General features: G+C 39.4%; 1 protein-coding gene across 11 annotated transcripts in view; it reads right to left on the bottom strand.

Annotated features, from left to right (window-relative positions):
- The window catches only part of LOC105489041 (estrogen receptor 1), a 432743-nt gene that overhangs the window by 286530 nt on the left and 121055 nt on the right, over positions 1 to 25158 (bottom strand). The window lies entirely within an intron of this gene.

Here is a 25158-nt window from a genome sequence, read left to right as displayed (position 1 = left end):
ACACCCAATGGAGCCTCTGTTGCCAGACATTAGTCACCACCTTGGATATTAAATGACTCTAATCACAATGCCAGGAGTGGCCGGTCTCTGGCCCTGGGACACTATGCAGTTACTGAGAGATTTATGAGTGGCTCTTGAGACCAGTACAAAGAAAGAAGTAGAAAGTCATAAAAATGTTAATGATGCCAGATGCAAATATATATCTTGGTGCTTTGAAAGACCCCCAATATTGCAGTGTTGGAGCACAGGAGAGCTCTCTCCATAGTCAGTATTGAAAATAAATATTGGATATAAATAAATATTGAAAAGAAAGATTGTTACCCTTTGTTGGTGACAGTGGTCCCTCCTGTAGGTCAACAATGGCCACCCATGTTCTAGACCAGTCCAAAAAAAAACCAAGAGCATTCAGGGAGGGAGGAGAGAGGAAGAGGGGAAAGGAGAAAAAAAGGAAAGGAGATCTGCAATTGTTCACTATTGACATAGGAAGAATAAGAAGGTTGGCTGTCTCCTCATAGGCTTTGATTGTTCAGAGATTTACAATCAAAGTTAGTCCAAGAAGTTCAATAAAGTCAGTTTTCTTTCCAGCATTCTCTTCCAGACTCATCTTGGTGAGCCTTGTCCCTGAGCAGGTGAGCTTGGGTGGGAAAGTATACTGTGCTACGCCGACTTTTCTCTCATGCCTTTGGCAAAAACTTCACTCTTAGGTTCCCAGCTCTCTTTGCTTCCCTCCCCAACCTCTCTTGCTGGATACACACACTCCAGCCATGACTTACTGGTTCTCCCAGGTGAAGAAGGATAAAGATTGCTCTGGCTCCGCCATTGAATATATCTTCAGCCCCACTTTTCCAGCAGTCTGCTGGGCATTGCTGGATTGTTCAAATATGAGTCACCATTCTCAAACATGGTGTTCCTCTCAACTTCCCTCTGTCTGTGCCCAGCATTACTGTCTCTCCAGTCATCCAGATTAAAATCTCACTGTCTTCTTCGAGGGCTGATTTTCCCTTGCCTTCCACACCTAATCAAGAGGCAGTTCCTGGGCCTTCTAGCTTTACAATCTCTCTTTTTCCATTTCATTTCTGCCACTCCCTTTGAGACCTATTACCTTACCTGTCCTAAGAGCCTCCTAAGGATCTCTCTGCCCTTTCCTCCCAGACTTCATCCTAAACCCTGCGACCGGTTTACTTTCTTGGACTTTTTTACTGCTTCAGGATCCATCTTGACATGACCCAGCTCTGCCTTGAACCCAAATCATAGCTTCCCCCATGAGTTCAGGGCTTCCTCTCCGCCCGTAATGATCCTTCCTAGTCCATCTCCTCTGACTGTAACCTATGCTTCAGCCAAGCAAAATTTTAATACTCAAAGAACTCAGAGCTTTTCTTTCCTTCTACCTTGAATCCCCACTTTCTTGGCTTGTCAGGGGAGAGCATGACTCTTGCAATAGGTCCAGCCCAAATGCTACCACATTCATTATTCCTTCCTTTAGTCTCTATTCAAAGAAAATTTCCTCTCCTCGGAATTCTAGTGGTAGTTATCATGCATTTATCACATTCTTCCTGAATTAGAGTTATTTATCTGGTTTTTATCCCTTCACCCTGCTCATAAGCTCCTTGAGGACAAGGTCTGGCTAGAATTATTCGGGAATTATGAGCACCCAGCCCTGTCCCTGGCCATGTTAGGTCATCAAATGTTGGTTAATTTATTGATATAGATACTTAAAAGGACAACATAATATTATAGGTGTCTGGATTACTATCTTTAAAAGTTAACTTTCCATGTGACATTCTACCTTTTTTTTTTTTTTTTTTTGAGAGAGAGTTTCACTTTTGTCACCCAGGCTGGAGTGTACTGGTGCAATCTCGGCTCACTGCAACATCTGCCTCCCGGGTTCAAGCAATTCTCCTGCCTCTGCCTCCTGAAGTAGCTGGGATTACAGGTGTCTGCCACCATGCTCAGCTAATTTTTTTGTATGTTTAGTTGAGATGGAATTTTACCATGTTGACCAGGCTGGTCTTGAACTCCTGACCTCAGGTGATCCACCTGCCTCAGCCTCCCAAAGTGCTGGGATTATAGGCATGAGCCGTCGCGCCCGGCCCATTCCAACATTTTCAAAACTGTTTTTGATGGAAGATTATCTTTGTATCTTTATGCTGACTGAGGTCATAAAGTCAAAATTTAAATTCGTACAATCTCGAGGCTTAAGTCTGCAATTCTTGGCAGCATGATTCACAAGAGAGCTCTGAATTTTTAGTTCGTAAGCAGATAATACTATGACCAAACATAGCTTCTTCTCTAGCTCCTTTAAAAGCTTTTTACATTTACAACAACATTATTCCTCCAAAAGAAACATGAAAGAAAATAAATGTGGAACTATCTCCATAATAGCTTATACCATAAAAGAAATGGTTCCTTTACTCTGAGACATGAAGGTTTGGCTGTGTTCAAACTTATTATTGTACTGATTATAAATGCTCTGTTTGGAAGTTTATTTTTGAGCATTTATCTGATACCATCAATTTTCCTCTAATGTGGAAAAATAACGAAGAATTTCCCTTTAAGTTTCTGCTCATTTTCACAAATAGTTTGGTCACTTATTTTAAGGGTTTTTGATTAGTTCCTAGACTTTTTTCACCTGACCTTGAGTTTTTGTTTTTTGAGGCAAAATTTATATACAATGAAATACATGTATCTAAAGCATACCATTTGATGAATGTGACAGATGGATATGTCCATGTAACAACTATCCCAATGAAAGTATAGAGTATTTCCATCACCGCAGAAATTTCCCTTTGTGTCCCATTCCAATAAACTCCCAACCCCTATAGGCAACCATTGTCCGAAGTTCTATCACCCTCTGGGCCAGGTGGCAAAATAAATCTATGATCTCTTTAGACCATGATCTCTTACAAATTGAAGTGTATATACTGCATTTCCTACCAATGGTACAGCCAGCAAGGTGCTGGGCATGCAGGTTACTGGGCATCAAAGGACAGAGCTATCCTCTTCTCAGTCAGACTCCTCTTGCTGCAATGGGACCCTCAAGGCCACAGAATTGTCCTAACACTCTAGTCATGAATCTTTTTAAGTACAATGACTTTTAACAGGATCAGGTTTTACCCAAGTCTGCAAGGGCACACGTTAACAAGAAGCCAAGTGGAATCAGTATTCTTTAACATGTTTTGAAACAGCCTTTTCTTTCCCACTATCTCTCCAAGGAAAAAAAGGCATGATTTGTGACCAAGAGTCAAGCCAAAGACCCTGACTCTCACAAAGCCTGTGATCTCAGATCCCATTTCCTGGCTTCCCACCCAGGACTTGATGAAGACAGTTTGAATTTTTTGGTTGTCAGGCAGCAAGACTGTTCTTGATTATGAGTCAATGAATGATTTGGAGTTAACTTGCAAGCTTAATAGAATTTAGTTAACTTTTATCTTACATTTTCTGGGAAAATTTCTTTTTAACAATATTTTAGGATCTTTTTATATAATGTACCTATGTTGCATGTAATAGAAGACAATTTAAAAAGTACTTTCACTGTAAGTGCCATGAGTGATACAAGAATTCCAATTATTTCAATTATTATTACACTGTGTCCCTCTCCTTCCCTTTATCTGTTGTTTACTTGAGGAATTTCATTGCCAGCTTAGAGTATTATTTCTCTATGAAGAGCAATATCTAGATTGTGCCTAAATTCACTTAGATTCCGATAGTCCTATCTAATGTTAAGAAGGGCCTTTACACACACACACACACACACACACACACACACACACACACTACATAATCAACCAAGAACCATCCCCAATTTCAGAGCCAGCCTAGCCAAATTATTTAAAAAAGAGAGAGAGAGAGAGAGAGGAGATTTGAGCAGTTTAGCATTTTCAATCTTTTCAGCCTTTTCAGCTCTTTCTTCCAATTTTGTGTCCACAGCACCCTCCCATTCTCCCTAAGCACCCAGGACTTCCATGCTTGCAAGAGCTCCTCCCTTCTCCCAACCTGCTCAATGACAATCACACTGCGGAGGGAGGAATGCATTCATAAGCATGCCAATGAATGACTCATTCATTCAATTCACTCAAAAAAAATATTGATTAGCTGTATTTACCAGGACCATTCCTAAGTGTCGAGAACTGTTTTGGTCAGCTCAGGCTACTATAGCAAAACCCCATACTGGGTGACTTAAACAACAGTGATTTATTTTCTCGGTGTGGGGTGGGGGTGGACCCTGGAGGGGGTAGAAGGAGGAGGACAGAAAAAGAGAGGCGCTTCTTATAAGGCCACAGTCCTATCAGTGTAGGGTCCCACCCTTATAACCTCGTTTAACCGTAATTACCTCCCAAAGACCCTGTCTCCAGATACAGTTACATTGAGGGTTAGGGCTTCAATATGTGAATGTGGGTGGGTCTGGGGGCATAAACTGGTCAACAGCAGGCATCCCAAAATAAACAAAACAAAAACCTCTGCCCCCAGAGAGCTGACTTCTAGGGCTTTAGTGTTTAGTCCTATTACAATGGCCCTTCCTGCTCAGGCTCTTCTGAGAGCCCCTCTTCCTCTTCCTCTTCTCAGGTGTGGGTGCCCCAGGATTCAGCCCCTAGACCCTCTTTTCTCCTCTGCATACCTTCTCCTGGATGATCACAACCACTCCTTGTGTTTTTACTTTCATATATACGTTGAAAACTTCAAAATAGAAATCTCCATCCAACCTCTCTTTCCTGACTAGGAAGTCCACATTTCCAGGTACCTATTAGACATTTTACTTACATGTTCATTCATTCAATAAATATTTATTAAGCTCCTACTATGTACTAGCTACCTGAAGCTCAACTTGTCCCAAAGTAACTCAAGAGCCAAAGAACTTGAATTATTATCCTGCTTTATCCAGAGTCCCCACCCTCCCCAACAGGTACTATACTCCTCCCATACTGGATTTCTTTTAAGTTCCTCAGTCCCTCTGGACTGTCTCTGGGTCTAAATGTTCATGTATGCAAGTTACTCTACCTGAAATCTTCCTCCCCTTCCTTTTCATCTGACACACTCCTACTCATGCTTCAAGTCTCCCTTGAGACATCACAGCCACCAGGAAACCTTCCTCGATATCCTGTTGAGTGCTCATGTCTCCCTAAACGTTCCCATTGTACTACTTATCATGCTGTTGGATTTCCTATTTGTCTCTCTGCTTCCCGAAGTTGGCCTGTAAATTCAAAAAGGACACACAAGGACTGTGTTTTCCAAAGACACTAGTCCAATGTGAGCACAATCCCTGATGTGTAGTTTTAGTTGGCCCCCAACAAATACTATTTGAACAACAAACTTGTAAACTCCTTCCAGACATCATCTCTGCATTAACTGACTTCCTCAATGATTGACCTCAAAAGAAGTAACTACAATAACTGAAATTTAGAACCAGAGCTTGGAGTACAATCGGGGAGCAGATTCATATTTTCTAGAACAACTCACATTCTTTTCACATAATAGACCATTAGAATGAATATTTCTTTATAAGTTGTTGAGTCCAAACTCTTCATTGCACTTATAAAGAAACTGTGGCCCCGAACAACATGGGAGACTTGCTGAAGGTCATGCAGCTTAAGGAACTGGACTAGAATCTGTGTCTCCAAACTTGGAGTGCCTCCTTCTTTCTATCCCACCCTCAGCCTCTCTGGGTAGATGCTGCATTCTTCTGACTTGAAAGAAGTCAGATGGGCCTTGCTCAGCTTAAATAAAATTAAGGGACAAATTGGTGGCTCAAGAAACTATTCTTAGAGTCTCAAAAATGCCTAAATCTTTGGAAACTACAACAAGACTGCCTCCACATTTCCCAAGTCACTGATAAAGAAATGGGAAGAGTTTGAGACTGTAAGTTAAAAACATTGAAACAACTGTGTTCAGAGACATAATTTGTCTTTTGAACATGAAGAAATGAGTAATCTACCTTCCATTCATTAGTCCTCAGAAGAGAGTTCATTTAGGTCTCAGGCTTATATCTGTATAATTTGAACTGAACATTCTAGCTAAAGAAACAATTTAAACCCTTCCTGTATCTGCTAAATTGTACAAACCTGCAAATATAATAATACCTTTAACAACAACAACAAAAAAACCCTACATGTTTTATTTTATTTGATATAGTTCAATTTCCAAAAGAATCTAATTTGAAAGATATTGAAGCTATCATACTTATCGGGGAAACTATTTTGTGATCAAAAAGTGCTAGCCTTCCTAAAAATCAGCCTTTTAAAAGAATTGGAAAGATTATTGGGAATAATATAAACATTCAAAGATTCAAAAGAATTTAGTGTAAAACTTTTGGTTGACAATTGAATAAAAACATCACTTTTGGTGACACTAGCCAGTAGGTTTTTGTACCTTAAATCCAGACGGAAACAGTAAGTCCACAAATTCTTATACCAAATTCTAATAAATGGCTAATGGCACAAATTGTAAATTTGTTCCCTTTTCTCACCCTGTCCTTCTCCATTTCCTGTCCTGAATTCACATCTACTTGCTTATCATACTGTCGAGCTCATCTCTTCACTGAGGGCTTTCCAAGCCAGCTCTACCCAACCTCTATTCAACATGGGTCACTTAATGAGACCCAAAATTCTAATCGAAACTCACAGCAGAAAAAAAACACCTGACCAATCAATGTGTTCTCCCTTACATATGTGTCCTCAACTCTCTCAGCCTCCGTTTCCAACAGGCTCAGTCACTGACACTCCTTCCTCAACACAACCTTCTCAGGCCTCGCTTTCGGCAGTGTACCCAGAGTTCAAATGTACAACTGTCCCACCCGCTGAATCCTCATCTCATCAAAATGCCAGCTTGCTCAAGGACTTAATTTGAGTCTGCAGGTTATAGGAATGCTTCTGATTAATTTCCACTCCCACCTCATATGTAGGTATTTGAATTTTAAAAATGGAAATTATATTAAACTAAGAAAATCCCTACTTAGAGAACTGACAAAATACAAAAAAGAAAACATAGGACCTGGGAGGACATAGCACCATGCAAAGCATTTTCTGCTCCTTTCTTTCTCAAGAGGCATGAAAATTCAAAACAAGAATGAGCTGTATCAAACCATCCCTTGTTAGCACCTGGAATGCCTAAGTAAGCTGTTCTTCACATCCCTCCTCCCCTCTGCAGGGTTCATCATTGTTCTTATGCAAGCAATTAATCATATGTAATACACAAGCACATGCAATGCCTGAAGGTAGACTTATGGATGTCATGGAATATATTCAATAGCAGTCAAATCAGATAGGCTAATGATTTTCCCAAAGGAAAAATGAGGAGAGAGTATTCCAAATACCAAAAATTCACCTTCTTGCTACTTGCAATGCTAGAGACAGAAAATACAAAAAGGAATAAAGTCATTTCTAAGTCCTAGTGTAAAATACCCAAAAGTTTAAGTCTAACAGTCCCAGTTCCATTGGCCTTTCTTTCATGCAAAACGTGATCTTTGACCCCTTCTGGCATGCTGGTTTAGCTTTCTCAAAATGGACATAAGAACGACTGAACTAAATATAACTCTTGCTCAATCAGTCTGGACATGCTTATTCTTGGAAATAAATGCTACATTCATTCAAACAAATGTTTTCCAATCAGCCCAGATTCGTCCTTCACTATGTGCTTAACAGATTTTCCCACCTCTGCCCATGAGACTTGGTTACTTTTTTGGGTAATCTAGCACTAGCTAAGTGGTCGGTAACACTTGTAACCCCAGTGGTGTACTCTTCACTTTGTTGAAAGGAATTTCAGTAGAAACTCTGAACTATAACCTCATGAGTCCTAGCCTATGCTCCCTTCAGATCTCACTCACAATGACTGTAGTAGCATTGTGTATATTCGTGAGAGCTTTGTAGTGGATCACCCCAACGTATAGATTGGGAGGAAGGTGGTTGGCGAAGGGAACCAGATTGGCTTGGCCTCTTTCGGAGCTAGGTTGATGGTGAAGATGATTTCTGTTCACTCCAAACTACTGCTATATGAACATAATCATCAGTTCTGGAGACTTTTCATTTAGACTGGTTTGACAACCACCAGTTTTAAAAAGGGAAATAATATTAAACATCCTTTCTAGTGTTCTTTACTCGTGATCTCTCTTCTGAGAGATGCCCTCACCAGAAGCATAAGGTATTTGGTTGGTGCACAAGTAATTGTGGTTTTTGTCATTAAAACTAATGGCAAAACCATTACTTTTAAAATTACTTTTAATGACAAAAACCACAATTACTAATAAATCCTGATGGCTGTTAACTGAACATCTATCAAGTGTTTTACAGATGTCATTTCATTTTAAAATTTTATTTTGTTTACTTTCGATATATAATGCAGTTGGTGCTTTAAACTTGAAAAGATATTTTCAAAGCCATAGTGGGAAAATCTTTCACCTCTGCCTGCAACCCACCAATTTTCCCTCTCTGGAGACAACTGAGGTCACCAGTTTTTAAATTTCCTTCTAGAGATATTCTACGCATATTGAAGAAAATACACACACACACATTCTTCCACACCCCCTTTTTAAAAGACCCAGATAGTAACATGCACCTTATTTGTGCCACGTTTTTTGTTTTCATTAGCAATATATCTTGGATATCTTTCTATTTCACTACATAAATATCTTCCTCATTTTTGATGACTGCATAGTATTCCATGACACAGAGGACTTCTACTTTATTTTACCAGTTCCTCATTAATGGCAATTAGGTGTGTTCCTAATCTTTTACGATTATCAACAATGCTACAATTAGTGAATTTGTACATAAGTCAATTTACACGTGAGTAAATATGTGCAATGTTAATTTTGGTAGATGTAGCCAAATGCCTTCATAATGCCTGTACAATTTAAACTCCCATATCCTTACAAATATGATGGATCTTTGAACTTTTTGACACTTTTCAAAATAGTATCTCTCCATGCATTTTTAACTGACACTTTTTTACTATGAGTGAGGCCAAGTAATCTATCTTTTCAGATTTTTTTTTTTTTTTTTTTTTTTTGAGATGGAGTCTCACTCTGCCACCCACGCTGGAGTGCAGCGATGTGATCTCAGCTCACTGCAACCTCTGCCTCACAGGGTTCAAGTGATTCTCATGCCTCAGTCTCCCGAGTAGCTGAGATTACAGGCATGCACCACCACACCCAGCTAATTTTTCTATTTTTAGTAGAGACAGGGTTTCACCATGTTGCCCAAGCTGGTTTCAAACTCCTGACCTCAGGTGATCCGCCCATCTCGGCCTCCCAATGTGATGGGATTACAGGCGTGAGCCACCACACCCAGTCTTTTTCAGACATTTTTGTTTGAACATTATACCTCCTAGTGGTTGTGTGATCTTGGACAAATCAAGGTCTTTAAGCTGAATCTATAAAATTGGGACAATTTCCACATCAAAGAGTTGGTGCAAAGATTAAATGCAATGATGTAGGAACTGCAGGTTCTTCTTGCTATTTTGCTCCATTATTTTGTCAGTAGTTGACAGTTCCTGGGGCTCCAGGAGCACAAGCTGATAATGAATGACAGGTACTGAAAGTGTGATAAAGATCAGAATCGTGCGGCCCAAAGGTTTTGGACGAAATAAAGCGCTGTTGTTGAAGGAGTGCTTACTGTCATTCCAAAATGACAGTTTGCTTGACACATCATTGAAATTTGGTACAAATCAGCAATGTTTCTCTGGGGACGAAGAGTAGCCATGCATGTTGGCACCTTAGGTGTGGAGAACATTAACACCAGAAGCAAGCTATATAAACTTAAAAACCAAAACTCACGAGTCTAGTGTGTTTTTGGAAATGAATTGCTGCAATGCCAGTTTTGACTATTTCGCAACATTTTCAGACCCATTGTAAACCACTATTGCTCCCACTGAGACATTGTATAGTGCAGGTAAATATCTATTATCAGATTTTAAACCTTTGTAAATAAGTGGTAGATTGTTGACAAAATTGTGACTGTCATGTTGAGAAAAGGACTTTGGCTTTCACAAAAATAAAAAGAAATATTTGGAAGTAATCTGTCAACTATCAGGCATTAAGATCTTTTGATCTATTGCTAAAATGATTGGAACTCAAATGGCAAATGTGTATACAGTCTAATTTAGAATCCCTTTATATAAAAAATTATCAGTAGAGTTGAAACCATAAACCACTGAATTTTTCTTAACTTTATCTTTTAGTCTTTCCATTTATGTCATCAATAAATACAACTACTAGATCTGAAGATTATGGAAACCCATTTGGACTCCAATAAGAGGAAAAGAATGATTGTGCCCTAGTTTTAGTGGAAAGAAGAAGTTTTATATTTTTGATTAACTTTTCACATTTGCAAAAGAAGCCAAATAGTTGTTTTCATATTAGGAGAAAATCCAATTGTTGACATATTTATGAGTTTTCTGATCCACAGCATAGACATCAAAGAAGAGTTTACGCTAACCCTCCCTTCCCCATTTTGTTACACTCTATCCCAATTTTTTAGAACTCAATGAAGAGAACATTAAATAGCCTATCACTACAGATAACATCCTATACTCCTAATATGTTTTAAAGTATGTTTTTATACTGCAAGTACATGAATATAAAATTAATAAGTTAAGCAAGCAGGTTTAATTTCTCTCTGGGGAGTAGGTAGGCAACCAGCTATTACAGGACACGTCACTTTGAATCACACATATTGTTTTAGTGTTGTGGTTTTTTTACTAGACTTTGAGGTCCCTTCCAGTCCCTAGCACACTGCCTGGGCACATATTTGGTGCTCAGTAAATATGGTCATGCACCACGTAATGATGTTTTATACTGCACATATGACGGTGGTCCTGTAAGGTTATAATGGAGCTGGAAAATTCCTATCACCTACTGACATTGTAGCTGCCCTAATGTCACAGCACAACACATTCCTCACGTGTGTGGTGATGCTGGCGTAAGCAAACCTATCGTGCCACCAGTTGTAGAAAAGTCTAGCACATACAATTATGTACAGTACCTAATCATTGATTATGATAATAAATGACTATATGACTGGTTTATAGATTTACTTTACTACAGTTTTTATCATTGTTTTAGTGTACTCCTTCTACTATAAAAAAATATTAGCTGTAAAACAGCATTAGGCAGGAGGCAGGTCCTTCTGGAGTCTTCCAGAAGCCCATATTGTTATCAGAGGAGATGACAGCTCCATGGGTGTTACTGCCTCTGAGGACCTTCCCGTAGGACAAGATGTGGAAGCGGAAGACAGTGACACTGATGAGCCCGACCCTCGGTAGGCCTAGGCTAATGCATGTGTTTGTGACTTTGATTTTTAAAAAAAGTTTAAAACTTTTTTTTTTTTTTTTTTTTTTTTGAGACGGAGTCTCGCTCTGTTGCCCAGGCTGGAGTGCAGTGGCGCGATCTCGGCTCACTGCAAGCTCCGCCTCCTGGGTTCACGCCATTCTCTTGCCTCAGTCTCCCGAGTAGCTGGGACTACAGGTGCCTGCCACCACATCCGGCTAATTTTTTAATATTTTTAGTAGAGACGGGGTTTCACCGTGTTAGCCAAGATGGTCTTGATCTCCTGACCTCGTGATCCGCCTGCCTCGGCCCCCCAAAGTGCTGGGATTATAGGCGTGAGCCACCGCGCTCGGCCTAAAATGTTTTTAAAAACCTAAACAGAAAAAAAGCGTGTAGAATAAGTATGTAAAGAAAGAAAACATTTTTTTACAGCTGTACAATGTGTTTGTGTTTTAAACTAAGTGTTATTATAAAACAGTCAAGAAGATTTTAAAAATTAAAGTTTAGGCCAAGTGCAGTAGCTCACACCTATAATCCCAGCACTCTGGGAGGCCGAGGCAGGAGGATTGCTTGAGTCAGGAGTTCAAGACCAGCCCGGTCAATATAGCAGAACCCAGTCACTACAAAAAATTTTAAAACTAGCTGGGTGCAGTAGTGTGCATCTGCAGTACTAGCTACTCAGGAGGCTGAGGTGTGAGGATTGATTAAGCCTAGGAGTTCAATGTTGTAGTGAACTATGATTGTGTCACTGCACTCCAGCCTGACCAACAGAGCAAGACCCTATCTCTAAAAAAAAATTAAAGTTTATAAAGTTAAAAAAAATACAGTAAGCTAATGTTAATTTATTATTGATTGAAGAAAGAAGAATTTTTAATAAATTTAGTGTATCCTAAGTGCACAGTGTTTATAAAGCTTACAGTAGCATATAATAATGCCCTAGGCCTTCACATGCACTCATCACCCATTCGCTGACTCACCCAGAGCAACTTCCAGTCCTGCAAGCTCCATTCCGGCAAGTGCCTTGTACAGGTGGACCATTTCTTATCTCTCATACCATATTTTCACTGTGCCTTTTCTATGTTGAAGTATGTTTAGATACACAAATACTTACCATTATATTATAGTCGCCTGCAGTATTCAGGATAGTAACATGCTGTGCAGGTTTATAGTCTAGGAACAATAGGCTGTATATACAAGCCTAGATGTGTAGTAGGCTATACCACTGAGGTTGGCATAAGTATACTTGAGGATGTTTGCACCATGACAAAATCTCCTAACAACTCCTTCCTCCGAACTCATCCCCATCATTAAATGATACATGATTGTATTGGAAGAGAATGAATAAATGGATAAGATTATTTGAACTTGTTGTCTAACTTCGTGTAGATAAAAGGGTTTTTTGACATTTTACCTGTTGTTTGGGGTCATATAGTATTTTCCAGGTGCTTATTATTATACTATCTGAAAATAGAACAATATCCATTCCTCAAGAATTATAGGAGGAAAACACAAGTGCTCACTGGATTACCTGAAAGTCACATGTCTCCATAAGACCCAGCCCTGCCCTGCCTTAGGAGCTCAAGATGGGCCCTTCGTGATGATTGCACTGAGTTGCCTTTGAGATTCTTGAGTCCCAGCTCAGCCCACGGCATGGACTTCTCCTCTTAATGACCTTCAGAAACTCTATAACAATGTGGTTCACATATTAACCCATTCTCACGCTGCTAATAAAGGCATATCCAAGACTGGGTAATTTATAAAGCAAAGAGGTTTAATGGACTCACAGTTCCACATGGCTGGCAAGGCCTCACAATCATGGCAGAAGACAAAGGAAGAGCAAAGGATCCTCTTACATGGCAGCAGGCAAGAGAGCTTGTGAAGGAGAATTCCCATTTATAAAACCATCGGATCTCGTGAGATTTATTCATCACCACAAGAACAGCACAGGAGAGACCCACCCCCATGATTCAATTACCCCCCATTGGGTATCTCCCATGACACGTGGGAATTATGGGAGCTACAATTCAAGATGAGATTTGAGTGAGGTCACAGCCAAACCACATCAGCCTGTAACCACAGATATACCACACAGCTGATAAAGTCAAGAGATGTGAATAGAATGGGTCTGGGGACCCCTAAAGCTGCACTCCTGGCAGCAGACCAGCTGTCTGGGAGGTGCTTTTTCTATTCATGACCAGATGCAATGATTCTACTCAATCACTGTAAACAATTCATGATCAGTTACAGCATTTACTGCTTATACTGGTACTTTTGGGAAAACTCATGCTATCCAACATTATATAGTTAGGATAAACAAAATAACAACTCACGCCAATATTCCTTAGTTTTCTCCCCACCTCCTGACCCACCCGCTTCAACCTTGTAGGGAGCAGAAATTCAGGCTGGCTTTAAGATGTACAAAGACAAATAAATGGGAGGGAAGGAAAAAGAAACCATCTTCCTCCATCCTACTGCAGGCAGCGGGCTTGTATGGGGCCAGAACTGGGAAAGGGGAGGAGTTGTGAGATGAAATGAAACTCACACATTTGGTATTGACATTGGGCTGGTTATATAAATTAGTCGCCCTTTATGACTTGGAAATGACCAGAAAGTCTTGAGACTTGTTTTACATTTCCTCCAGGGAAACAAATGTAAAGGCACAGTGAATACTCTATTTATATTCCATGGGGCCTGCTTTTTAGCATAGTAGTCACATTTCTATTCCTTCAAGGAATTCAAGTCTATCATTCACCCTCCTCACCCCCCGCAACAGTGCCTTCAATATTTAGAACAAATGGATCCCATAACTGATAGTTTAGACTAACTGGGGTCAGCCAGGAAAGTGAACATATCTTATTTTTCCCATATTTGTTTACTTATAAAATTCATAGTGTGCTATTGTATTGATACGTGTTCATTATGAAACTCAAAATCAGAAAGTAAAAAGATGAGGTTTGAAAATGTAAAGAGAACTTCTGCTATTCAGGACACCCCACTTTGGAAGCTATTGCTGTAAGGTAGCATCATCTGACTCAATAAAACATTTTCCTTGGCTATTTTCCAAAATGGCTGTACTAATTTACATTCCCATATCCTCACCAACACTTCACCTTTTGGGTTTTTTTTTTAACTTTTATTTTAAGTTCAGGGGTACATGTGCAGGTTTGTTACACAGGTAAACTTGTGTCGTGGCGGTTTGTTGTACAGATTATTTCATCACCCAGGTATTAAGCCTAGCACCCATTAGTTATTTTTCCTGATCCTCTCCCTCCTCCTACCCTCCACCCTCTGATAGGCCCCAGTGCCTGTTATTCCTCTCTATGTGTCCATGAATTCTAATCATTTAGCTCTCACTTACAAGTAAGAACATGCAGTATTAGGTTTTCTGTTCCTGCATTAGTTTGCTAAGGATAATGGCTTCCAGCACCATCCATGTTCCTGAAAAGGACATTATCTCATTCTTTTTGGTGGCTGCATAGTATTCTATCATGTATATGTACCACATTTTCTTTATCCAGTCTACCATCAATGGGCATTTAGATTGATTCCATGTCTTTGCTATTGTGAATAGTGCTGCAATGAACATACGCAGGTATGTGTCCTTATGACAGAACAATTTATATCCATTTGGGTATATACCCAGTCATGGAATTGCTGGGTTGAATGGTAGTTCTGTTTTTAGGTCTTTGAGGAATCATCACACTGTTTCTCACAATGATTGAACTAGTTTACACTCCCACCAACAGTATATAAGTGTTCCTATTTTTCTGCAACTTCACCAGTACCTATTATATTTTAACTTTTTAATAACAACCATTCTGATTAGTGTGAGATGGTATCTCATTGTGGTTTTGATTTGCATTTCTCTAGTGATCAGTGATGTTAGGCTTTTTTCATATGCTTGTTGGTCACATGTACGTCTTCTGTTGAAAAGTGTCTGTTTATGCCCTTTGCCTGCTTTTTAATGAGGTTGTTTTTTCTTGTAAATTTAAGTTCCTTATAGATGCTGGATAGTAGACCTTGGTTAGATGCATAATTTGGAAAAATTTTCTCCCATTCTGTAGGTTGTCTGTTTACTCTGTTGATAGTTTTATTTGCTATGCAGAAGCTCTTTAGTATAATTAGATCCATTTCTCAATTTTTGCTTTTGTTGCAACTGCTTTTAGCATCTTCATTGTGAAATTTTTGCCCATTCCTATGTCTAAGATGGTATTGCCCAGGCAGTCTTCCAGGGTTCTTGGAGTTTTACACTTTTCGTTTATGTCTTTAATCCATCTTGAGTTAATTTTTATATATGAAGTAAGGAGGGGGTCCAGTTACAAAACAAAGATGCCCTCTCTCACCACTCCTATTCAACATAGAGTTAGAAGTCCTGGCCAGAGCAATCAGGCAAGAGAAAGAAATAAAGGGCATCCAAATAGAAAGAGAGGTAGTCAAACTGTCCCTGTTTGCAGATGACATGTTCCTATACTTGGAAAACCCCATAGTCTTGGCCCAAAAGCTCCTTCAGCTGATAAACAACTTCAGCAAAGTCTCAGGACACAAAATTAATGTTCAAAAATCACTTAGCCTTCCTACACACAAAAAATAGTCAAGCAAAGAGCCAAATCAGGAACACAATCCCATTCACAATTGCCACAAAAGGAATAAAATACCTGGGAATACAGCTAATCAGGGAGGTGAAAGTTCTCTACAAGGAGAACTACAAAACACTGCTCAAAGAAATCAGAGATGACACAAACAAATGGAAAAAAATTCCATGCTCATGAATAGAAAGAATCAGTATCATTAAAAGAGCCATAATGCTCAAAGCAACTTATAGATTCAATGCTATTCCTATGAAACTACCAAAGACATACTTCATAGAAGTAGAAAAAAACTATTTTAAAATTCATATGGAACCAAAAAAAAGATCCCAAATAGCCAAGACAATACTAAGCAAAAAGAACAAAGCTGGAAGCATCCTGTTACCCAACTTCAAACCATACTACAGTGCTACAATAACCAAAACAACATGGCACTGATAAACACACCGACACATAGACCAATGGAACAGAATAGAGAGCCCAGAAATAAGACCACACACCTACAACTATCTGATCTTTGCAAAGCTGACAAAAATAAGCAATGAAGCCGGGCATGGTGGCTCATGCCTGTAATCCCAGTACTTTGGGAGGCCAAGTGGGGTGGATCAACTGAGGTCAGGAGTTCACGACCAGCCTGGCCAACATGGTGAAACCCTGTCTCTATCAAAATACAAAAATTAGCCAGGTGTGGTGGTGCACATGCGTAATCCGAGCTACTTGGGAGACTGAGGCAGGGGAATCACTTGAAGCTGGGAGGCAGAGGTTGCAGTAAGCCAAAATCATGCCACTGCACTCCAGCCTGGGTGACAGAGCAAGACCCCGTCTCAAAAAGTAAAATAAAATAGGCAATGGGGAAAGGATTCCCTATTCAATAACTAGGGCTGGGATAACTGGCTACCCATAGACAGAAGATTGAAACTGAACATATCTTTTTACTTTTCAAGGACACATTCAATGCCTACCAAAAAAAAGTAGTCTTAATAATTCTTCGTATGTCAAATTACAGATTTTTAAATAAATCAACCAAAGTCACACTAAGAGGTTCAGTTTTTATCCTTGTCTAAAGCCAAAAGTTTCCTTCAGCAACATTTGTGTATATAAATGTTTGTTTGTTGTTGACATTTAAAAGTGCAAAATTGGAAGAAAATGGCATGTTTGTTTCATCAATGACTCTCTAGATTAAGTACAGGGAGGATGAAATTAAAAAGGGTCAGTTAAAAAATCTTTAGGCTATGCCAGGTCTCCAGCTCACCTTTGCCAGCACAGTGAGTTCCTGCCCTGCAGCACGCTTGGAACTGGGGTGGGGCAGGAGAGCAGCCTCTCGCTAGAGGCTAGAGGTGCCAGGAGGCTCGCAGCAGTTTCAAAGACCTCTTATTTTGGAGGTTGATCCTGGCCCCACTAGAATCAGAAAAAGTCTCTTGGGAAACAAACTCCACTACCATCTCTTCTCCAGCAGTTGTGATCCAGGGTATCCTTGTGACTTCAATGTTAAAATTATGTCAAAGTCAGGAATACTGTGAGCACCCTGTGCAGACAAACCAGGCAGCCCTCAGATGTTGGGGCAGGGAGGGCCTTGGAGGTCATCTGGTTTAATGGGGTTCAGTCTCTTCCCCACTCACCTGAACGGTGACGCTTACCAAGCTTGGCACACTCCTCTGTCTGACCCCAGGGTGGCTGTGATCTTTACCTTACCAAGATTTTCCTCCCATGTAAGAAACTTTGAGAATAGAGAGGACATGAATAGAGGAATAATAAACCCCTCCTTCACACTCAACACACAGGTCTCAGATAACGAAGTGCCTGTACTTGAATCACACCTCCTTCCTGACAAATATCATTGCTTGATGGCACTACCACAATGCAGTCCAGGATTGCTTATCCGTTATCACCTCGTTTTGAACAGATGGGAAAACGGAGGTTCTAATGAGTTCAGTGGCTTGCCCAGAGTGAGGACCCAGAGTCATGGCCTCATGTCTCATAAAATGGATGGGATTTGTGTTTTGAGCCACCTCCAAGTAAACCTAGACTTTACCTGTGGTAGTATGTTGTCTTCACTTTGTCCTGGAATCATTCGAAGCCTCCCTCTTGAGATTTTACCTTCCCAAAAAAGCTGCCAGCCCCTCAGAGCATGTGAGGTAGGAATTTTGAGAAAAAATGGTCACACAGCGATATTAATGGGCTTTCTCAGGATTCATTGGATAATAACAGAGGTGTACCCTTACTCTGTGGTTTTCAGAGTATAGGCTTCAGGGCAACAGCATTAATATCATCTGGGAAATTGTAGAAGTGCAAATTCTTGGCAGAACTGGTTCCTTCCCTTCTTTTATATCTTTTCACATCTCGGCTCAAATACCACCTCTCTTGACCATTCCATCTAAATTACTCTTCCCACTCCCCATCTCCAGGCTCGTCTTTCACTGTCCTGTCACTGGGGTGCTTTCCTGCTCATTACACTTTCTGTCTTGGTCACTGTGATGGTGAATTTCAGGTGTCAACTTGGCAAGGTTATGGCACCCAGTTATTTAATCAAACATGAGTCTAGATGTTGTTGTGAAGCTATTCTGAAGATATGGTTGACACCAACAATTAGTTGACTGATTGGGTTAAATGTCAACTGATTGTACAGTTCCCCTTCATAAGATGGGTGGGTCTTGCCCAATCAGTTGAAAAGCTTGTCAGTAAAAACTGAAGTTTCCAGAGAAGAAAAAATTACCCCCAGAATGTAGCATTAACTCCTGCCTGAGTTTCCAGCCCACTGGCCTGCCCTACAAATTTGAGACTTGCCAACCTCTGCAATTGCACTAGCCAACCAATAAATATTATAAAGACATGAATAAAAGGCACAAGTTGGGGTGGGGGGAGCACTCATGGGGAAATTGTTCAAAAAACTTCTCTTTGGTGGGAAGGATATGTTAAAAGAACTAAAATAAGTCCTGGCAACGGGAACACAGGAGGGGAAGTTACACCGGTCTCTTGTGTAACTGTAACACTGGTTACAATGCAGGAATGGGAAGGGTGTTCCTCATAACTCTGAGTTACATGTTGTCTAACTCAGTCTGGGAAACTTGTGACTTTCTTTCTGATCTTAGCGCTTAAAATACAAACACTAATTTTTAGATTTCAGACAATCAGAATGTTATTTGATGGAAACATGGTACAAAGAATACCCATTAAGGAAAATTTAAAAATATTTTATCCTGTTGACTTAGTTTTTTTTAAGTGTTTTTATATTTAAAAACAAATTTTCTCGATAAAAATATAACTTCTAGAAGCTGGAACAATTTGAACAATAAAATAAAGTAGTATTTTTTTTTAACCTAAAGTCTAAAATAAATATCCATGAAGCTATACTGATATAAATAATTCAATAAATAAATAAAGGGGGGAGAAGAGACAAATCTCCCATGCAAAAGAATTCCAAATAATTTGTGTACATGCACAACCCTCGAAGAGGAGAAGCATAGCTCCCCACTCCTTCATTGTGAGCTGTGCAGAGTGACTTCCTTCAAAGAGCACCATGTGGAAAGGGGGTAAAGAAGGACTTCACAAAGGAGAAACTAGACAAATACTACCCCAGCCAGTTGGCCAAAGTCAACGTTAGTTGTCATCAATCATATTGTTAGAATATACGTCTGATATGATGTAATAAGAATGGCATTTCATCTCTGTGGTCTTCCTCTTGAAACACGTGTAATACCAAGCTAATCATGAGAAAAACATGAGGCAAACCTCAATTGAGGTACATTCCACAAAACGCTTGACCAGTATTCCTCAAAACTGTCAGGGTCATCAAAAACGTGGAAAATCTGAGAAACTCAAGACAACAAAATGTAATGTGGCATCCTGGATGGGATACTGGAATAGAAAATGGACATTGGGTAGAAACTAAGGGAATTGGAATAAAGCATGAATTTAGTTAATAATAAAATATCAGTATTGGTTCATTAATTGTAATATACCATACTAATGCAAGATGTTACTAATATGGGAGCTGGGTGTGGGTTAGACAGGAAATCTCTACTGTCTTCCCAATTTAAATCTAAAATCTAAAACTGTTCTAAAATAAAAGGTGTATTTAATACACATATCTTTTATGTAAAGTGAAGAATTAAATATGAAGTTATTTTCTAAATAGGCACATAGAGAGATTCTAGCACCACTCTGTATTAGACTACTATGAAATCAACCCATTTCAATTATCGTCTACACCAGGGCTTATGACGTGCCTGTAGTCATGAGAGATTCCCTCTGCCTATCTTGCCCGACACTTACCAATGGCACTTAAGAACCCGTCTCCTGACAACAAACTGCATGCCCTTCTCCAGCTGGCAAAATAGCCAACATCTCCCCAGGAGAAGAAGAGATAGACATAGGGCTGGTGCTAATCCCTCATGGGGATCAATCTCCCCAAAGTAAACCACCTTTACACATAGACACCGTGTAAAGGTGGTTTGGTTTGGGGAGCTGACTGGGGCTGGATTTCAGCCACCACTTGCCCCTCAACCCAGCACAAGTCACTGTGAAAGTCACTGCAGTGTCCGTGGGGGACACAGAATGACACGCGGCTGCTGAAAGTATGGAAGTATGTATCAAGAATATTACATATACCATACCTTTAAATATTTATCTTGAGGAATTAATCTAAGATACATACATGAAGGTGATGGTGTTAGAGTGGTGGGGTCAGTCAGTGTTTCAATAAAACTCACCTAAACACACTAGTAAGTCAGACATTTCTGGTTCATTACAGTTTATTTCCAATATTAGTGAGCAGATGTGGAGTATGGGAAAGAGCATGGATGTAGCGGAGGAATGGAAGGTGTATTTAACGTTTCAGTTGCCTTTGATTTACACTTAACATTTTTCCACATTTGGCCAGCACTTAATTGTTCATTCACACATTCACTTCCTGTGTTTAAATGATTAGATTGCTGAAGGAGAGCCGTAATACCAGGGTAACTTGATTTATAGAAGGCAGCCAGAATAATGAGGAGTGCTAAAATGTGCACCTCCACACATATTTAAATAGGTGCACACATTTCTGGAGGGAAATATGGAAGTATGTATCAAGAATATTACATATACCATACCTTTAAATATTTATCTTGAGGAATTAATCTAAGATACATACTAAGATAACAAACAGAGATATCCGTTGAAGCATCATTTACCAAAAACTTGAAAACAAACTTAAAAAATCCAAACACTTATTAAAGGGGACAGGGTTAAATACATCTTTATCTAACATTGAATTATAATGCTATTCTTAAAAATAATTAATTCCAAAATAGACTTACCATCTTATGTAAAGTAAGAAAATGAGGTTATGAAAACACATACAATTCTTATTTCTTTATAATTTTTAACACTTTCTATTTCATATTTTTACATGACGATACATTAGTTTCACAAGTAAAAAAAAAAAAAAAAAAAAAAAAACCTCATAACTTTCTTCCTTTTTTTCATATCCCAAACAAGGATGGAGAATCAGATTCAAATTTCCAACTCCAACAGGTTGTTGATTGATCTGTAGTCAATCAAAATTTGAAGTCTTCAATTTTAAAACTAAGGGTTTGAACTCAACAATCCAAGATCCCAACTTTTTCTAATTCTATGATTGACCTGTCTAGAACATACATTTCTCCACCACATTACAGTTAATGAAGAACTTTGCCAATGTGCATCTCATCCTTAGTATTTTAGTTATTATTTCCTCAGTACTACTCACCTCTGCTTCATACACTTCTTTTTCAAAAAAGCAGAGTAACAATAAAATCAGTTATACCAGACACTCTAAATAGCTCTGTGGTTCCCACTGTAAATTTATTTTGTAAAATATAGCCTATGCTGAAAGCAGTTTGTTTTTTTTTTTTTTTTTTTTGCACAATACTTTTCTTTAAAACAAACACTTGTCACTGTTTAGTAGAAAGATATTTTATTCTGCTCCATTAAATAAAGTGTTAGAGTCATTCTGACCTGCCTGGTATACAATTTGGGTGTGTAGCAGTTAGCAAATATCTTGCCCTCTTGGTGAAAATAGATGAAAACAGGAGAAAGGAATGGAAACAGCAAAGCGGTGGGATTTAGGGGATCAAACATTCTGGATTGGGAGTCAAAACATCAGGGTTTCAGTCTCAGGTTCTCTCTTCTTAACTAGTTGTGTAACTTCAGTGCTATGGTTTGAATTTTTGTCTCCTCCAAAGGTCTTGTTGAAATGTAATTGCCATTGTAACAGTATTAAGAGGTGGGGCCTGTAAGAAATGATTAGGCCTGGCTGGGTGCAGTGGCTCACGCCTGTAATCCCAGCACTTTGGGAGGCCGAGGTGGGTGGATCACAAGGTCAGGAGATCGAGACCATTCTGGCTAACATGGTGAAACCCCGCCTCTACTAAAAATGCAAAAAAAATTAGCCGCACATGGTGGTGGGCGCCTGTAGTCCCAGCTACTCCGGAGGCTGAGGCAGGAGAATAGCGTGAACCCCGGGAGGTGGAGCTTACAGTGAGCTGAGATCGTGCTACTGCACTCCAGCCCGGGTGACAGAGGGAGACTCCATCTCAAAAAAAAAAAAAAAAAAAGAAGAAATGATTAGGCCATGAGGCCTCCACCTTCATGGATGGGATTCATGCCATAATAGAAGCACAAATTCAGCCACATTTTACCTCTTGGCCCTTCCGCCTTCCACCATGTAGACACATCCAGAAGGCCCTTGCCAGATGACAGCACCTTGATATCAGACTTTCCAACCTCCAGAATCGTGAGCCAATAAATTTCTGTTCAATATAAATTACCCTGTCTCAAGTATGCTCTCATAGCAGCACAAAATGGACTAAGACATTTAGATAAATTAATTAATATAGGGGTCTCAGTTTCCTCATCTGTAAAATTAAGGAATTCTATTAAAATAATCTTCAAGGATTCTTCCACTTATAAAATTCTACCTTGAAAGAAGTTTAAGAAGAAATGTATAGTTTGAAAGCAAACAAAAAATTTAGTTTCATTAGTACTTGCATCCTACATAAAACATGACCAAAATCTCAATGTCTTAAAGCCCATTATATTTAATAATTTTGTACTATATTTTGATTTAAAATTAGGTATAAAAAGTTTGAGACAATGTTTAGCTGGAAATTTCTACAACACTATGATTATATGGACAGGGTGACCAAAACAGTTTTAGGACTGAAGAGAGTTAGATGCTGAACTAGGGTAGCGGTTTTGGTGTGTGATTTTGACACCAAATGCTCTCCTGAGAATGAGGAGAATCAATGGACTGAACTTTAGGAATCAGTGACATCAAACATAAGCCTAACTCTCATTTGAATTCTTCCCAAGTCAGGGCTTCACCTTTTTGGAAGAAAAGAAAGAAAAAACTTGAACATCCAGCATTTTTCAACCCTGGCTACCTAGAATCATGAGAGGAGTTTTAAAATCATATTCATGCCCAGGCCCTACCCCATACCAAGGAAATCAGAATCTTAGGGGAGTCAGCCATAGGTGTTTTTTGAACTCTTCTAAGTAATTCTCGTGCTGTCAACTGAGTTAAATAAGAAAACATGAGAAGATGGAAGGAATGAGGACTGCCAAAGCAAAAGGCAGGTTTTTTGGGTTTTTGTTTGTTTGCTTGTTTGTTTTTTAATACATTAAGTTCCAGGATACATATGCAGAATGTGCAGGTTTGTTACATAGGTATACATGTGTCATGGTGGTTTGCTGCACCCATCAACTTGTCATCTACATTAGGTATTTCTCTTAATGCTATCCTTCCCCTTGACCCCCAACCCCTAGACAGGCCCCGGTGTGTGATGTTCCCCTCCCTGTGCATATATGTTCTCATTATAGAACTCCCACTTGTGAGTGAGAACATGCAGTGTTCAGTTTTCTGTTCCTGTGTTAGTTTGCTGAGAATGATGGTTTCCAGCTTCATCCATGTCCCTGCAAAGGATATAAACTCATTCTTTTTTATGGCTGCATAGTATTCCATGCTGTATATGTGCCACATTTTCTTTATTCAGTCTAACATTGATGGACATTTGGGGTGGTTCCAAGTATTTGCTATTGTGAATAGTGCTGCAATAAACATAGTGTGCATGAGTCTTTATAGTTGAATGATTTATAATCCTTTGGGTATATACCCAGTAATGGGATTGCTGGGTCAAACAGTATTTCTAGTACTAGATCCTTGAAGAATCGCCACACTGTCTTCCACAATAGTTGAACTAATTTACACTCCCACCAACAGTGTATGTGTTTCTATTTCTCTGCAACTTCACCAGTACCTGTTATATTTTACTTTTTTAATAACAACCATTCTGACTAGTGTGTGATGGTATCTCATTGTGGTTTTGATTTGCATTTCTCTAATGACCAGTGATGATGAGCTTTTATTCATGTTTGTTGGCTGCATAAATGTCTTCTTTTGAAAAGTGTCTGTTTATATCCTTATGGGGAAAGGATTCCCTATTTTTAAAATGGTGTTGGGAAAACTGGCTAGCCATATGCAGAAAACTGAAACTGGACCCCTTCCTTACACCTTATACAGAAATTAACTCAAGATGGATTAAGGATTTAAATGTTAAGACCCAAAACCATAAAAACCCTAGAAGAAAACCTAGGCAATACCATTCAGGACATAGGCATGGGCAAAGACTTCATGACTAAAACACCAAAAGCAAGGGCAACAAAACCAAACTTGGCAAAGGGATCTAATTAAACTAAAGAGTTTCTGCACAGCAAAAGAAACTAGCATCAAAGTGAACAGGCAACCTATAGAATGGGAGAAAAATTTTGCAATCCATCGATCTGACAAAGGGTCAATATCCAGAATCCACAAGGAACTTAAAGAAATTTACAAGAAAAAAATAGACTTTCTTTAGCAATATACGATTGCTGCTCTGTACACTGTGCACAAAACAAGACTGAAGGTGCTTACCCAGGAGAACTTGCATGACAATAAAAACAGGTTTTTTTGCAAAAAAGTTATCTTCTTTAATCACATAAAGAAATTTCCACAAATCATAATCTCACAGTTGTCAAAGCATTAGTGGTTTCTTTCTTATTATTTAAAAGTTGTAAATATGGCAGGGCACGGTGGCTCATACCTGTAATCCCAGCACTTTGGGAGGCTGAGGTGGGCAGATCACTTGAGGTTAGGAGTTCAAGACCAGCCTGGCCAACATGGAGAAACCCCGTCTCTACCCAAAACACAAAAATTAGCTGGGCATGGTGGCTCACACCTGTAATCCCAGCTACCTGGGAAGCTGAGGCAGGAGAATTGCTAGAACCTGGGAGGTGGAGGTTGCAATGAGCCAAGATCATACT

Source organism: Macaca nemestrina, chromosome 5 (genome assembly GCF_043159975.1).
Source record: "Macaca nemestrina isolate mMacNem1 chromosome 5, mMacNem.hap1, whole genome shotgun sequence".
Classification (NCBI taxonomy): Eukaryota; Metazoa; Chordata; class Mammalia; order Primates; family Cercopithecidae; genus Macaca; species Macaca nemestrina.
This window is presented reverse-complemented; position numbering and strand designations above follow the sequence as displayed.